Source organism: Nyctereutes procyonoides, unplaced genomic scaffold (genome assembly GCF_905146905.1).
Source record: "Nyctereutes procyonoides isolate TBG_1078 unplaced genomic scaffold, NYPRO_anot_genome, whole genome shotgun sequence".
NCBI lineage: Eukaryota > Metazoa > Chordata > Mammalia > Carnivora > Canidae > Nyctereutes > Nyctereutes procyonoides.
In genome coordinates this window covers 23777036-23793301 of record NW_026575044.1, presented here as the reverse complement: position 1 = coordinate 23793301, position 16266 = coordinate 23777036, and the positions used below count along the sequence as shown (strand labels likewise).

The 16266-nt window shown below is 36.4% G+C and overlaps 1 long non-coding RNA gene across 1 annotated transcript in view; it reads left to right on the top strand.

Annotated features, from left to right (window-relative positions):
- Nucleotides 1-4507: 4507 nt before the first annotated feature.
- LOC129508957 (uncharacterized) overlaps nt 4508-16266 on the top strand; it is a 46194-nt gene continuing 34435 nt past the window's right edge. The window contains exon 1 of the long non-coding RNA XR_008664252.1: nt 4508-4679. This is a non-coding gene — a long non-coding RNA (uncharacterized LOC129508957). The remainder of the gene's footprint in view (nt 4680-16266) is intronic.

The following is a 16266-nucleotide window of genomic DNA, read 5'->3' as shown; positions in this document are numbered from 1 at the left end:
AAATGGCCATATGTACATGACTTTGGTGTTTGATTTGGATCTTTCCATATTGGTCCAAAAGTACTTTCAAAGCCATGGTGAGGATATGTAGATGGAACCAAGGAAATAAAGGGAAGAAAGTCGGTGTGTTGTCTTGATGAAATTGCAAGGCCCTTTATTTTTTACCTCAATATTTTTTTTTAAGATTTATTTATTTATTTATAATGGGCATATATATATAGAGAGAGGCAGAGACACAGGAGGAGGGAGAAGCAGGCTCCATGCCTGGATCCCGATGTGGGACTCGATCCCGGGACTCCAGGATCGCGCCCTGGGCCAAAGGCAGGCGCTAAACTGCTGAGCCACCCAGGTATCCCCTGTCCTCAATATTTTGCAGACAGAAATGAAAAGGTCCAGAGTGCTGCCCAAAACTTGAGTTATAGCAATTGGTTACCCAGTTGGGATCTAATAATAAGACCATTTTGGCAGGAACCCCACAAATGTGACTATTTAACTACTGGCAGCAGGAGTAAGATATGCATGATATAGATACAATTATGTCTGTCAATTGGATTGGGAAGAAATAAATAGCTACTACCAATGTCAACATGGTTGACAACAAGGAAATAAATTACACAATCTGAAATGAAGACCAAGATCCGAACAGAGCCACTCCTAATATCACTGTTCCTCATTTGTCAGATGGGACACTCGTAGATCCCAGACTCTAGGCCATTTTCAACTGTCCAGGGCTTATATAGCCTGGATCAATTTGTTCCATAGAATTCAAAAGGACACTTCACCTCCAGTCAACATTATCTTTTGTGCCCAAACTCACCAAAAACTATATACTTTTCTATCTACTTTAATATACTAAGTGCTTGTAGCAAGTTTGTTTTTAATCTTTAATTTAAAATTTAAATTAAAAATGTTATTATAGCTTTAAAATTTTGCTTTAAGTGGGAATTAAAAGTCAATTTATACTTCATGTATTACATATTTGAGATTTTTTTGCAAAGGTTTATTTCTATTAAGATCATCTTCTTGTCATCATCTTGATAATCCAAATAAATGAATGACACATAATTCAATAAATGAATATTTTTAAATGTTTAAATATTTTTAGTATTCATGAATTTAAAATGTGAATAACTTAAAATATTGAATATTTTAAAATACTGAAATATTAAAAATTCAAATAAATATTTTTGAATGAATAGATGAATTACAGAATGAGTTACATTGTGGTTATACAACAGGGAACAAAACCAGCCAAAGTCTCTTCTTTCATGGGTATTTTGGTCTAGTAGGAAAACCAGAAAATAAAGAAGCCCATAAAATGAATAATTTTAAAAGAGTTACTATGAAACAAACAAATGGGATACTGAAGAGTAACTAGCTCCTTAGCAGCATTTAACAATGTTTTAAATAGGCTGCCCGGAAAAGCCTCACTGATAAGGTAATGTTTAAATTGAGATCTTAAATCTGAAAAGTGGCTAGTCATGTAGCAGCCTGAGGAAGAAAGCATTATGAGTCCTTTGAATGGGATCTTGCGCCAAGAGTGAGGAATACCAGGAGGTAAGTCTAAATTCCTGATCTCAGGAATGTCACCGTATAAATGGGGAAGTGGGATATGTACAAGATAGTAAAAATCAGTCCTGGGAAGGTTACTGAATGTCTCATCAAAACAAATGTGAGAGGTCAGCAAAGACACTGGCCAACACTGAAATAGCAGAGGAGGGATTATGACTTAGGGAAGGTCCAAATTTCAGTAAGAGGGAATCATCACTCAGTTTTTTTGTTTTTTTGTTTTGTTTTGTTTTAAGAGAGAGAACAAGAGGGAGAGAAGGATAGGAAGGGGGCAGGAGGTGGGGCAGAGAGAGCAAGAGAGAAAATCTAATCAGGGTCTAGGCCCAGTGAAGAGCCCAACATGGGGCTCGGTCTCACAAACCTGAGATCATGCAAGACTTGAGCTGAAATCAAGAGTCATGAGCCATGCAAACTCCTCTCAGAAGATGATTTTTAATTAAAGGTCTGATTATAATTTAAAATAGGATGCGTATATTGTCTCTATCTATAACATCCCTCCTTTATTCCAACTTTAGAACCAGGAAGGCAGTGTAATTTGTTTAGTTATTTGTTTGTTTGTTTTATTGCTTTGCTTATAAGTTCAATTTCCTGTGGAGTGAACTATTCACAGTGAGCAGTCAGCAAGTGTTCTCATTTGCTTACCTGAAAAGCTTAAAGCAAAGATACACAGTCCAACCACCCTTGTTCAATGCAATTTATAAGTGAGCTGCATGAAGGACAAGGTCCTAAAGAGGTAAGTTGAGCCCAATTCCAATGGATCCCAGAGCTGTCTCATAGAGAGTTGCCTTGGAATGACTGGTGTAACAAATAACCAGAGATGAGTTGATAGGTCAGTGCAAATTAACTGCTGCACTTTATTGAAAATCTCCATATATGAAGAATAATACTCAAGAGACCTCAATTAGTACAGTCACAGGATGAGAGGACTCAAGGAGTCTAGCCTTAGAGTACAGAAACCAAATATAGTTTGGATGAAAAATCTATCACCAGCAGTCTTGGAAGAGATATCTTAGCTATGCTAACACTTCTTTAAAAGTTGAGACAAAAACCAAACAGAGCATTATATTCCTGTGCTGACTTACAACTCTACACAAGTCTCCTTGAATATTTGAGGAAGGGTGGTGAAGCCTGTACTTAAAAGTGCCTAAGTTCACAGGTTGGTTAGGTACTATCTCATGATTGAAAGTGGATCCTACAAGCAATTGTTTGGCTGTAACACATTTCTGGATTTAGAATTTTTTTTCAAGTGCAGTTAGAATGTTGTCACATGAGAGCTGCTCCTAATTCTGCACAGTGGCCCATATGATTCAGGACCACAAAAGGGTGATTGATGGGTGGTCAGGGTTCACTTCATTATGTCAGCATTGAACAGCTAAACTGTCCCTTAAGAGCCACACATCTCATCAAGCTGCCTGTAAGCTCCTCTTTGTTTCTCATGAGTCTGTTTTTGTTTTTATTTTGGATACCATGTCAGGTTATAATGAGAGAAGGCAGATCCTTTTTATTAGATATAAAACCAATTCTCTGCATTCTAATGAGCATCTCTTGATTACAGTACCTAGAACTTGTTGAACAACCCATACATTGCCTTATAATTTTTACACATTTGTGCATTAATTTGATGAACATCAGGATGACCAACTAACCCACCCCTAGCCCCAGACTGGTTGTGCCATCCTTAGTTTATCTCAGTTAAGGTATGTTGGTCTCTATCAATTTCTTATTTAGATATAAACATCTCATGGAGATCTAAGTTACTTTTAGCTAGTCACCTTTTTTCAGGTTATTAGTTAATAAGATCTTCTCATACAATACAATATAGCCAAAGACCAGAACTGAAGGGCTGAAACATTTGATCTGGGGATGAAGTCACTGGGTTGGGCTGCAGCCCTAAGAAAGCATATCAAGACTACATTTGGTACTTGTATAAAGGAAAACAGTTGGGAACTAAAAGTTTATTTTTTGGAGTTGAGGGGACTTGGGGTTTAGATAGGATAAAAGGGGATGGTGAGAGAAAAGGGATGTAGGAGAAGACAAATACTAATCACAAAATCTGCATGAGGTTGACCACTCCATCAGTCCATGAACCCAACTTCTCAACCCTACTTTCCAACAGGAATGAATCTAAGGCTCTCTCTCCTCTCTTGCCAAAAATCCCTGGGATCATTAACCCTTTCCTCCCTTGTCTCATTTTGTGTGTTTACCCTTCTCCATTCCTGTGTCCAGGGAGCTCTCAATCAATATGAAAGATTTTTCAAAATAAATGTGAGATCGTTCAAAACATAAAATCTCTAAGAAGATAATAGGATTTTAAGTGATATCTTGCCTCAGAATATGCAACAGTCTATGTGGGTGAAGATAGAATATGCAAATCTATGCAATCTCTATTCAAGTATACCCTTGGACCTAATAAGCTTTTACACCTACAAATGAACATTCAAGAAGAGTTGAAAGAATGTGTGGCTTTTGCCATCCTGCATACTCTCCTACCCTAATCTTGAAATAATAGGTCAATCCTGCAGCACCATGCCAAGAGAGAAGCCACAAGCAAATTTTCTTTTGTGCTGCTGAACTTTTCCAGAATTGGTGGGCAGTTTGCTTAACCACATGAGAAAGAAGCATGAGCCAGATGCAGACACATGCCAGCAAGAACCCAGGAACACCATTGCAGGCTGCTGGAATTCACAGACTCCAAATCTGCAAAGGAAAGCAGTGTTAGTCCATCCAGCTGCGCTGACAACAATGTTAACGAAATTCCCTTTATACAATGGTTTTGCTGAGGTCAGGTGATTACCTCACTAGGCCCTGCTTGCGAAACTGCAGCAGTCAGGAAAATGTGGGTTGGCTAGAAGCTCATCAGCTGGATAGCTGGGAGAACCAGTTTCAGAAAGCTGTCAGTTGAGAGATGTTTTCAACATATCAGGGATATGATGTCCAGATAGCAGATTGCATGACAACTAGTGCAGCAAATAGATTGATTTTTCTGCCCCCCTAGAAGAAAATGTTTGACACAAAGAGGCGACCCAGTGCTTGGACAGACTTTCTGCATGAGGATCATGCTGGACTTAGCACACTCGAGTGCAAGCAGAAGGCGGAATCCAAAATGCCAGGTAATCTCATTTTTTAACTGGAAATCAAAGATTAAGTCCAAAATACAAGAATGTGTTTTTCAACAAATACTCTTTTAAAGAAACCAGTCCTCTAATATCTTTAGGGATATACATAAAATATAACACCTTAAAATATAACACTTGTTATATGTCTTTGCAATATATGTTTATCTTGAAAATCTATTTTTTCTTTTTCTCTTAATTTTCTAATATCACCTTACTTTATTTTTTTTCAAATGAGAACATAATAATATCAGACTTCAAATAATGACATCTTTAATTCTTTTCAGAGCTATTTTTTATTGCATAGTTTTTTAGACAAGTTATGGTGCAGCACAGTTGATAGAATTCTAAGAAATTAATTAATCAAATTAATTAAACTGCCAGATGCTTAAATATGAAATTCTGTAAATTAGATATTGTTTTTGACAGCCACCAAAATAGAGTGTAATGATCTAATGAAAAATGTTAGTTCTTTTTCTTCCCCACCTTATCTGTTTTTGAATTTTTAGTGTACAACTTTGGATTTAGTTGGGCCAGAAATAAATTATTGGATTCAATTATGGAAAAAGTCATTTTCAGCCAAGAAGCCTATATGGTGGTAAAATGCCAGCTGTATGTCTCTTGGTTGAGTTGATGAAAACTGACTCAGCAATGTTCTTCAAAGACACTTAGAATCATGTGTTTTAGAGCTGTAAGTAATTTCAAGACTTTTTCTAGTTCACTGTGCTACTTTCCACAAGTTAAAATAATATTTCTGTTTTATTGCACCTCAGGTTCAGAAAGGTTAGATAAGCTCCCGGAGGTTTTAAAACTATTCTAGAGAGACCTAGAATCCAGGTTTCTGCTTCATAATACAATATCTTTGTGGTATTCCGATATAACAAATAGGTATCATATATGTTACCACTCTCTTTATCCATATGCATGGCAGTCACTGTTAATCAGGGATGACCTGCTTTCCTGCTGAGGATAGTAGCAACCCCAGAAAACATCTTGTCTCATCAAAATAGCGGAGCAACCCACTCTGGAGAAAGGTTGAAACCAGTGTTGAACCAAGCTCCCTTAAAGGACATCCTTGAGGGGCTCAGAGTCAAGCCTTGTGACAGGAAATGTTTTTAACTAGGTCAAAAAAAAAATAACAACAATCAAGCTCATTAATTATAACAATTGTACCACAGTAAGTGTAAGATACTAATAAAGAGGAAACTGTATATATGGGCAAGGGCTAGAAGCGGATATATAGGAACTCTCTGTACTTTCTGGTCAATATTTCTGCAAATTTAAAACTGCTTTAAAAACCAAAGTCTGTTGTTGTTTTTTTTTCTTAAGTCTGTAGATGAACTGACCTATTCCTATTGTTGATCTGTATGGATCATCACATGGTAGATTCACACATGGCCATTACTAGGAACCATAAATGCAACTGTGATGGACAAGTTAACCATACTTGCATTATCTGTTGAGTGTATTTTGAGGATGTGTTTGGAACAGGAAGCCTAAATACACATCTTTCAAATTAAACTGCCTTTGATGTGTATCCATGGTGCAAGTATTTTTTTTCCTTGATGATGGAGTAATTACCAAGGCATAATAGTTGTTGTCAAAATACTTTTTTTTTCTTGCAGTTTCCCTAAAATTAGCAGGCTTAAGCTGTGTATTACAGAAGACAGTATACTTCAAGTGTGTGTACTATGATTCAAGGCTAAATAGGTCCCAGAGGAAAAGTTTAAGAAAGTGATGTTGTTTAGCTTGGCAAAGAGGAGACTAAAGGGTGCTCTGAGAGTTGTGTTTGAAATATGATGATCTATTAAATGGAGGACAGTAACCAGCTGTTCTTCATCTCCAGTGAGAAAAGAATAGGGAATTGACTCAATGGAAGATGTGGATTTGGGTATAATAGTCCTTCCCTAATTAACCCCACTCTCTCTCTGAACCTTATTTTCTTTCATCAGATACTTGGATCTTAGCATATAGTATAAAATTCTATGTGTATTAATAGTCTTGCTTTGTCATTTACCCAAGATGTTTTAGGTTTTATCTGTCAGAGAGCATGTTATCTGCTATGAGCTAAACATAATATATAAAATTTCTTACCAACTCTTCAGTAAGCCACCTGATAGCATGAACCACTTCCCTAAGAAACAGGTTAAGAAATGCTTATGGTCTATTTGGTATACTGAAACTTTCTGAATATGAAAACAAACCTAACCTTACTTAAACCTTCCATGATGAGAGCAAAGAATTATCACAAACATCTCTTCTCTATTAATCACACCACCATGCCCATCACATATATGCCCCACAGAGAGCTTTTACCCATTTCCTGAGCTTTAACGTATTACAACATTTATCACTCATGTACCATATTCTACCTCATGACAAGTATTTCTTCAGGACAGAAGAGACACCTTGAATATTAGGTCATATCTTTGTGTAATATTAATTATATCCAAATCATATCATTGAGTAAATACACAGCAAACCTGTTATGCATAATATAATGATAAAATATAGATGCAAAAAAACCTTGATGCTTCCTCTTCAAGAGTTTACCCTTTAGAGAGGAATGAAGAAACTCAGGTATACATATCTCAGTTTGAGGCAGAGGTGGAGTAGGCAATGGGGCTTTTCTGAAAATAAAATTCACCTTTGGAAACAAAGTGGAAATCATTGATTGCATCTTTAGGATCAGAGTGAGGCCTTTAAAAATAAGGGACTCAAATTGTTTCTTCCAAAGACAAGTCAGGAGTCAGGGACTTTGGTAATCCTCACACTCAAGAATTACATCCTATGGCAGAAGCCCATTTCAACACAACTGTCAAGTAGAAAAGTAGGCATTATTACAAGAGCTTCAGAAATTAGGACAAGCTTATCCTTCTTTGTATTTCTTATTTTTGTTTCCAAAGTCTGTCTTCCTATACTCAATAAAACCCATAATGTGAAAATAATTTGTGTGCTTTAGAAGCCACCAGAAATCAGAACTGAAGGAAAATGTATCCACAGCCAACATGAGACCTAGGAGAAAGAAAACCATGGGAGAGAGAGAAATGAATGTAAAAACCTAGAAAGAAGAAAAGTTGCCTGAGTGCCATGCCTTTCATGAATAGAGGGTGTTAGAGAGAGTCTGAGATGTAGGACTCTGTGCTGAGAGGTGGAAAGTCGACCAGTGGAGTTGCCAGAGCTATATAGGAAAATACAGGTAGCTCTAAGATTGGGGGTGAGTTATAATTTAAGTGTAAACAAAATACAACAATAAGGACTGGAGGAATCATGGAAGGTATCTTGTAAAAAGTGGGGTTTTTTTGTTTGTTTTTTTGTTTGCTTGTTTTTATTTAGTTATGATAGTCACGCACACACAGAGAGAGAGAGAGGCAGAGACACAGGCAGAGGGAGAAGCAGGCTCCATGCACCGGGAGCCTGATGTGGGATTCGATCCCAGGTCTCCAGGATCCCGCCCTGGGCCAAAGGCAGGCGCCAAACCGCTGCGCCACCCAGGGATCCCTAAAAAGTGGTTTTTGACCAAAGGTAGAGAAAGAAATTTGACAAATAGATGTAGGGAGAAGACAATTTTAGGAAAATTCCAGAGTGTTTTACCCATTCCACAAGTGCCAGCTTAGGCTTTATGTAGTAGGAAATCAGGCGCAAATGTTAGCTTTTTAAAATTTCAATCTTGCAACTGCTCTCTAGCCCTAACTGGAAACCTCTGAATAAATTAAGAGTAAAGAATAGGGGATCCCTGGGTGGCACAGCGGATTGGCGATGCCTTCTGCCCAGGGTGTGGTCCTGGAGACCCGGAATCGAGTCCCACGTCGGGATCCCTGGGTGGAGCCTGCTTCTCCCTCTGCCTCTGTCTGTCTGTCTGTCTCTCTCTCTCTCTCTCTCACATGAATAAATAAATAAAATACTTTTTTTAAAAAAAGTAAAGAACAGACATAAAGGGTGTTGGATCATTTGTATAGCAGACTAGTTGAAGAATATAACACCTGTGCTAGTGCTTGAGAATAGTCTAGATCTAAAGCTGGCAAGGATGGTGGTGGATAGATGAATTTTCTAAGATCCCAGAGTTGGGAATCTATCTATTCTGAAATGAGACCTTATCCATTGTCACCCTGTGATGGCACAAGCAGAGATGTCCCATATGGATAGGCCCACCAAGAAGCAACCAATAGGAACAGGTGGGCAGATGTTGTCAGACAACTTAATCATTTTTAAAACAAATCTATTTTTTCCCAATGCACTGAAATGATTAATTTATTTGAAAACTTGTTGATTTCTTCACTGCTTTGCTTTTTCTATCATTTGAGAGCATTATAGGAGGATATTTAACTGTTAAATATATGTAATTGACCACTGAGTACTTTTTTATCTGATTCTTATCCAGAAAGTTTATATATACATACACATTTATGTACACACAAGTTCTATATTCAAAGTCACAGTGAAGAGTTGGACTTTTACTTGATTTCCGATCTTCTCCCCAAAATTGCAGACATTGTGGGCAACATTTTTATTATTGTCTTGACAGGAGCATAGATTTTTTAGAAACTCTAAATCTTGTTCTAAGTATCCACCTGGGTCAAAGCACTTGACTTAGTCTTCAGGTAGGAAACAAAGGCAGGAGGAAATGTAGATAAAATTAAATGTTCTTATAACCTGCAGCCCATTGACAAATACTTGAGGCAGTCAGTATAGGTTCCTCCAGGAAGTTCCTAACCGTCTTAATGTTAATGCCTTGCTAAGGGTAAAACAACCCTAGTTTGACAATAGCAAGGCCTCTGGTATCCTGTGAGTCTTCTTTAGCATAAGAAATCCTTTTGGAATTTCCCTTATCTTTACTTCTCCCAACCCCAAAGTATGTAATCAGTTGCTCCTCGCAATAACAGGGTAGCCCTCTTTCTGCCCAGGGGTCCTGTCCCCATGCTTTAATAAAACCACCATTTTGCACCAAAGACATCTCAAGAATTTTTTCTTTGGTATTGGCTCAGGACCCCAGCAACACACCAATCTCACCGAAACATTCAAAAACAAAACTCATTCTCAGTCTACACTTCCCTTATAGGTTGACATTTTACAGATTAACCTTCTTTCTTGTCCTCAACCTTAGTCAAGGTCTTTTTTTTTTTTTTTTTTTGGTGTGTGATTGATTTTAGGATGTGAGTCAATAGCCGAGTTTAAGTGCATTCCAGGCTCCCTGCTCCCCTAGTGTCCTTGAGCAGGATCTTGTTAGCACCTGAAAAGTTTGGCACACACTAAGGCAATTAGCTTCCTTTCACACCTAAATTTACCTCCACCCCATGCAAACTTGCAGCTGTTCTCTTGCATTTGTTACTCAAATGATCTCCCCGGTAAACAGTGAATCATGAGGCTGAGGCAACATAACCGTATTGGCCTCCTAAGGAACTGGTCCTATCCCTTTAAAATATTCTCTTCACTACTTTTACTTGGGGAGTCATTTCTACATTTAGCATGAAAACTTTGAGCATTTTCAATAATGATTTTCAATGTAATAATAGTGGAAAACAAATGAACTCCTTTAAATTGTTTACTTCACAATGTTAGATTTTTCATTTCTTTTTAGCTGGTGATTATTTATTTCATCAAACATGTATTTATTTAATAGTCAATGTATTACATACCATGTACAAAATAGTGCATTTTTTATTATGTGGAATAAAAAGTAATTAAAATCTTATTTTTTACCTGTTAGATACGTAGGTATATACAAACAAACTATGCTTACACACAATATAAATAGAACAATAGCTTTCATTGTGATATTTGACAGAGCTATATAGAGTTCTCAAATGGATCCTATAGAGTTCTCAAATGGATCCTAAGAGTTCTAAATTAGGTAATATTTTTAAGGATTGAATCATCAAGTTTGGTCAAAGAAGAAACTGAAGAAGAAAGGTCTAGGCCAGACCTTGAATATGAAGATATTTGCTCATTTCATTTTTTTTTTTTTGAGGTTCAAATTCAGCATCTTTAGTTAGATGCCTACAGACCAAGAGTGAAATGTGGAGAAGTGGGGCATTCTAAGCAAAAGGTTGGTTTGAGTGGATTCATTTAGGTGGAAATCTAAACTAGTATAATGGTAGCAAGCATCAACTAATAACTCAGTATGAGGAAGGCTTTCCTGCTGGTGAATGTTCAAGGGTGAGAAAGTATAAGAGTCAGAGGATTTTTAAGATATAAGAATATACAAGGAAAACCAAAATTAGAAAACTTGACTATCCAAGAAAGGCATAAGGGTCTCTTAATGTCTGAGAAGGGAATCACAGGGTATAGCCTTCCATGGGATTTGAACAATAGCAGAACGTTATAGAATCAGTGACTAAATGCTACTCTTTCTGAGAAATCACTGCCTAAACTCTGTCAAATTTTTAAATTCTATCCCTGAAGGTCTTGAAGACTGTTGGCCTACTGTAGTGTGTCAGAGTCTATAAATGTATCCCTCTTATCTAATTTTCTTGTATTAAGTGAGCAGGGTTAATCATAGCCACTTAAGAAAGATTATAGGTACCAATGTTGAGAGTATCTAAAGTTATTAAATTTACAAAATATAGTAGTTATAAGGATGGGGAGTCTGTAGATAGTGAAACTAAAAGGCAGCAAAGAGGGTGACTGATAATACAGACTATACAAGCAGTTGAAGGTAAGCTGAAACATCAAACTTAAGAAAGATTCAGAAGTTGTGAACACTGTATTCAAAACTCTGTGTCATTAATTTTTACTATCTTAAAGAAATTTATAATTACATGTGTAATAATGTCCATAAGACATTCCTATATCTTTTTAATATTTGTTTTATATGAATCATTCTGTATTCATATAAATTTAAGTAACTAATTTGCTACAGAGGTTTATAAACAATGCATTGAAAAATGTATTTTATATATTCTCAGAAAAAGGTTATTATTACCTTGTGTCAATCTTTTCCTCTATCCTATCTTCTTGTTTTCTCTTTCTTCCTCTCCCCTCCTTTTCTTTTTTCTTTCATTCTTCCTTTCTTCTTCTTCCTTTCTTTCTTTTTTGTTTCTTTCTTGTTTTTCTCATGTATGAAGTATAATAACTCATGTTTTAATTCTCTTATTTTAAACACCTAGCTGAAAAGTAGGTTAATATGCATGGTAAGAATTTAAAGTTTCTTTAAGACTTGTAATAAAACCACAGCTCCTTTGCAATCCTGAAAATTATCTTAGCCTTTCTGTGTCATCCTCAGACCTCTCTTTCTACATTTATAGCTGTCCTGAGTTTCTTCCAGGGGAGTACAAAGGCAAAGAGAATAAAACTCTAACTCTGCAGAATCTAGCCTTAAGTATAATCCTTGTGTCATATCTTTTTACATTTGAAATACCATTAGGTTAAAGCTTAAACAAAAAATCCGTATCACCCTCCCTGTTCTGAATTATGGTCCCTTTATCAAGCTTATTGGGGAAATTTCTTCATCATAATCAACATCCTCACTTTTCTCATCTGCAAAGACACCGCATAAAAATTACCACACATTTAGGAGCTTAAACTAACACACACTTATTATTTCAGTCTTTGTGTCTCCAAATTCTGGCCATGGCTTAGTTAAGTCTTTTGCTTTCATTTCACAAAGTTTCAATCAAAGTATCTTTTGGCTAGATTGTATTATCACCTGGCAGCTCAATTGGGGAAAAATCCACTTCCAAGCTCACTCTGTTGTTGGCAGAGTTCATTGCCTTGTGGTGGTTATATGGGACTGAGAGCCCCAGCTTCTTGCTAGCTGTCACTTGAAAGCCATCCTCAATTCCCCAGCTCCTGCCCTGTGGCCTTCTCCAGAGACAGTTCACAACATAACTCTATGCTTCCTTAGGCTAGTAGGAGAGCATGAACAAGTCCACTAGCAAGGCAGAGTGTATATGACATCACATATTCATGGGAGTGATATCCCATCACCTTTGCATATTCAGCTGGTTAGAAAAAGTCAACATGTTGCATCCACACTCAAGGAGAGAAAATTATACAAGAGCATGCACATCAGGGGTTGGGGGTCATCAGGCTGCCTTAAAATCTGTCCACCACAGAGTGGGTATGGTTTAACATTCAGAGAGTCTTCAATCTTGGAAAACAAGCAATCAGCAAGGTTTCATCCATCACAGCCCAGCTGATCATCCCATCCATTTCACAAAGATCCCCAGAGGTAAGAAATATAGTGCTATAAAATAAAGATGATATTGGAGGGCAACCTGTTAGGTGACTGGTGAGTGATGAAGTTGCTGTTCATCTCGCCATTATTTGTGGTATGAGCTTCTGACTTCTAATCCTAGCCATGATTCAGGGTCTATTAATGATGACAGGCCTAATTCCTCTTTAACTTCTTCCCCAACTTTCAAAATGTAGATGATGATATACATCAATCTTAGAAGGGCAGTATGAGCTTTAGCATGTAAAGAATTCAGCCCAATTTTGTATAGAAATACTTTTGAGTAAGAAATCAGCAGAAAGCAGCATAAATCTTTAAAGAACTGGCACAAAACAGTGTTGGGGAGGAGATAGAGTTCTAATTTAATATAGAGAAGTGAAGGCTAAGGGGTGATTTAATTGCAATCTACAAATATAGGAGAAACCTTTGTAAGAAAAAAACTATTTTGCATATTCAAAGAAGCCCAAATTAGATTAAATTAAGGAAATAGGGGATTTTTGTTTAGCCAACACATTTTTTTTAAAAGGCTTGAAGAGATTCTACAGTCTTCTACTTTAGGTGGGCTTTTTTTTTTTTAAGGTGGGCTTTAAATCTAAGTTTGGCACGTGTTTTAGTATGAATTGGAAATGTCCTTGACTTTTTTTTTTTGTCTTTTCTTGGATGCTATTTATTAATACATCACCAAAAGTGTAAATTTCCTTCTAAAGTAAAGAATTAAGCAATTTTTAGTTCCTTATTCAAGAAAAAATGAGGTGAACTGTTTTGAATTTTGATGATATGAGCCAGTTAGCTTGAAGAGTGGTGTCATATTACACAGAGGAAGTAGCTGAACCTAAAAAGGTATAAAGGTATCTTTTGGTACCCAAATTAGGTCTGAATTCTTTTGTTTGCATCAGTGGAACATTTGAATTTGTAACTGTACTTTTATATAAGATAGATAACTGTGATGAAAAGGCTTAAGTTGAGCTAACAACAATTTAGGAAACATAAATAGAAAGAAAGGAAGAGAGGGGGAAAACAAACAAATGAGTTATTATACCAGACTGGTTAGTAAGTGGTAAGACTACTAAATGTCAAATAATGCTTAACATCATAGACTCTAACAAGGAAGATCATCTTGTCTAATCCAATCTCACAGTATATGCATGATTCACTTCAATACTCTTGACAACACTGATTTTTTCAAATCATTTCATTGGCTAAAGTCTAGTCAGTTAATTTGTTCCAATGTTTCATGCTGAGAAAATTCTTATGTTGATCCTTACTTTTTTTTCATAGCACTATTGTTTGTCCTGTGGACCAGTACATAGGGACTGTATTTTTTTTTCTTTAGCATATATACCCCTTGCATATGTGAAGATGGCAACCAGGGTATTTCCTTAATATTCTCTTTTTTTTCACTCATCATTTAGGATTCTTCAACTGTTTAACTTATTAAGCAGCCTTAGGTTCTTTCAGGAGCTTACCCCCAGGTCTGATACTGCATATTCTAGAGAAGAGGTGGGATCATAATGGCCAAAATCCTTAGCTAGATATGAATGGAGTGTTGACTTGCCTATGAATTTAACTTCAAAACCAGTTGCTTAATCAGTTCATCACAAAGACACAGACTGGCTCATAAAATAACAGATGAGTGAGCACACAATAAAATCAAAGCTGCAAACGGCCATTAAACACTAAAGATATATTGTAGAGTAGAACTTGCTTAGGTAAGAACTTCCTGCCCAGTGCCATGCCATAAATGATTAATGCGTGCATATGTGAACTTTATGAAAAAGATAATGAATTGATTGTGTTCTTAAATGATGCCATTTTAGACCTGTTTGGCTTCCTCTCCTCCCTCAGGAATCAACTGACCACACTCTGTTAGTTTAAACAAATGAACATTTAATGTTGGTCATTCTGCCAACCAAGTTGGGGGAAAATGAAATCATTTATCAAGGAAAAAAGAAAGAAAAATAATGAAATGACTTCTGAGAAAAAGGTGAAGACCAAGAAAGGGAGGGTACTACAGAGACTGATTAAAGATATAATAGAGGAAGTCTTGTTTTCATACTGTAGTTTCTGCCTATTTTGGTATTAGGGAGCCAATTTTAATCATATCATGAGTCTTGTTCCTTAGAAACAACCTTCTTTGGCAACTCTAATTTTAATACTATCTCCTGTGAACACATCATCTTCTTGGTGGTCATCTAATGGATTGTGACTGATACAAAATAATCAGGGAATCTATAGGTGGAAAATGCAATTTGAGGGTCATCTGCTATAATAGATTAAAGACTACTTTGGTCATATATCTAACATTTAACATCAATCCATCGATTGACTAATATTTACTGTACTTAGTACTATTCTAATAACTGAGGGAAGTACAAGGAAAATACAAGTCATGACCTCTGTCTTCAGGAGCTTTTATAAGGTTTAAGAAGAAAAAATATGTGCCTAATATATATTATATTATTAATTTTATGTATTTAATGTTGATATATATCTATAATACATTTAATATTCACACACATATATATATACATATATACACAAAATGACCTGAGTATTATAATAATGAGAGCTATGGATTAGGAGAACAGAGAGAACCATCACTGTCGGACGAAGTATATTGTAAAGTGGTCTTAGAAGGCTGGGAAGGAAACCAGTCCTGTTTTTTCTGTGTGATTTTACTACTTATGTTAGTATCTCTTAAAGCCATCATGAACTACACATACATAATATATTCATATATTTATAATACATTATACACGTATAATTGATAAAAAATAACAAATTTTTCAACATAAAGATATACTGCCAGATAGAGGTTTCCATTCTAGCACAGTCATTGTACTCACACTCTGAGGATGACAGGGAGGACCAGGTGAATGGGTGGGAAAGGGAATATTAAGAGATGGGTGCAACTTCTTTGGTGGTAGGTGATGATGTATCACCTTCAGCTGGCAAAAACGGTAGGTACAGAAATTCCCTTGGAAAGTTTTCTGATGTTTATTATGTACTGAACTCTCATGTGCCAATCTCACATCTCCTGGGAATAAGGCAACTTGAATGTCAACTCTAAAGCCAACTCTAGATTTCAGTCCTCTAACTACTAAGACTTATCCATTGTCTTGCCTTTATGAGAAGTTAGCTATGGGAGAGAGGGAATAAGGTCTGGACTAAGCTGGAGTAAGTTGTTTTACTATTTACCATGTATAGAAAGAGTAGACGGTTTCAGTGTTTCAGATGGGGACTTTAGTACAGGCAGTAGTGGGAAAGCATTAACATCAGCTAAATTAGTAAAGCCAAGAGAAGCTAGAACTAGGAGGAAAGAGGACAAAACAACCAGAAAAAATTAGCAAAACTGTGTCAAGTACAAGACCAAGGGTATCCAAGCACATAAAATAAATCTGATTAGGTGAT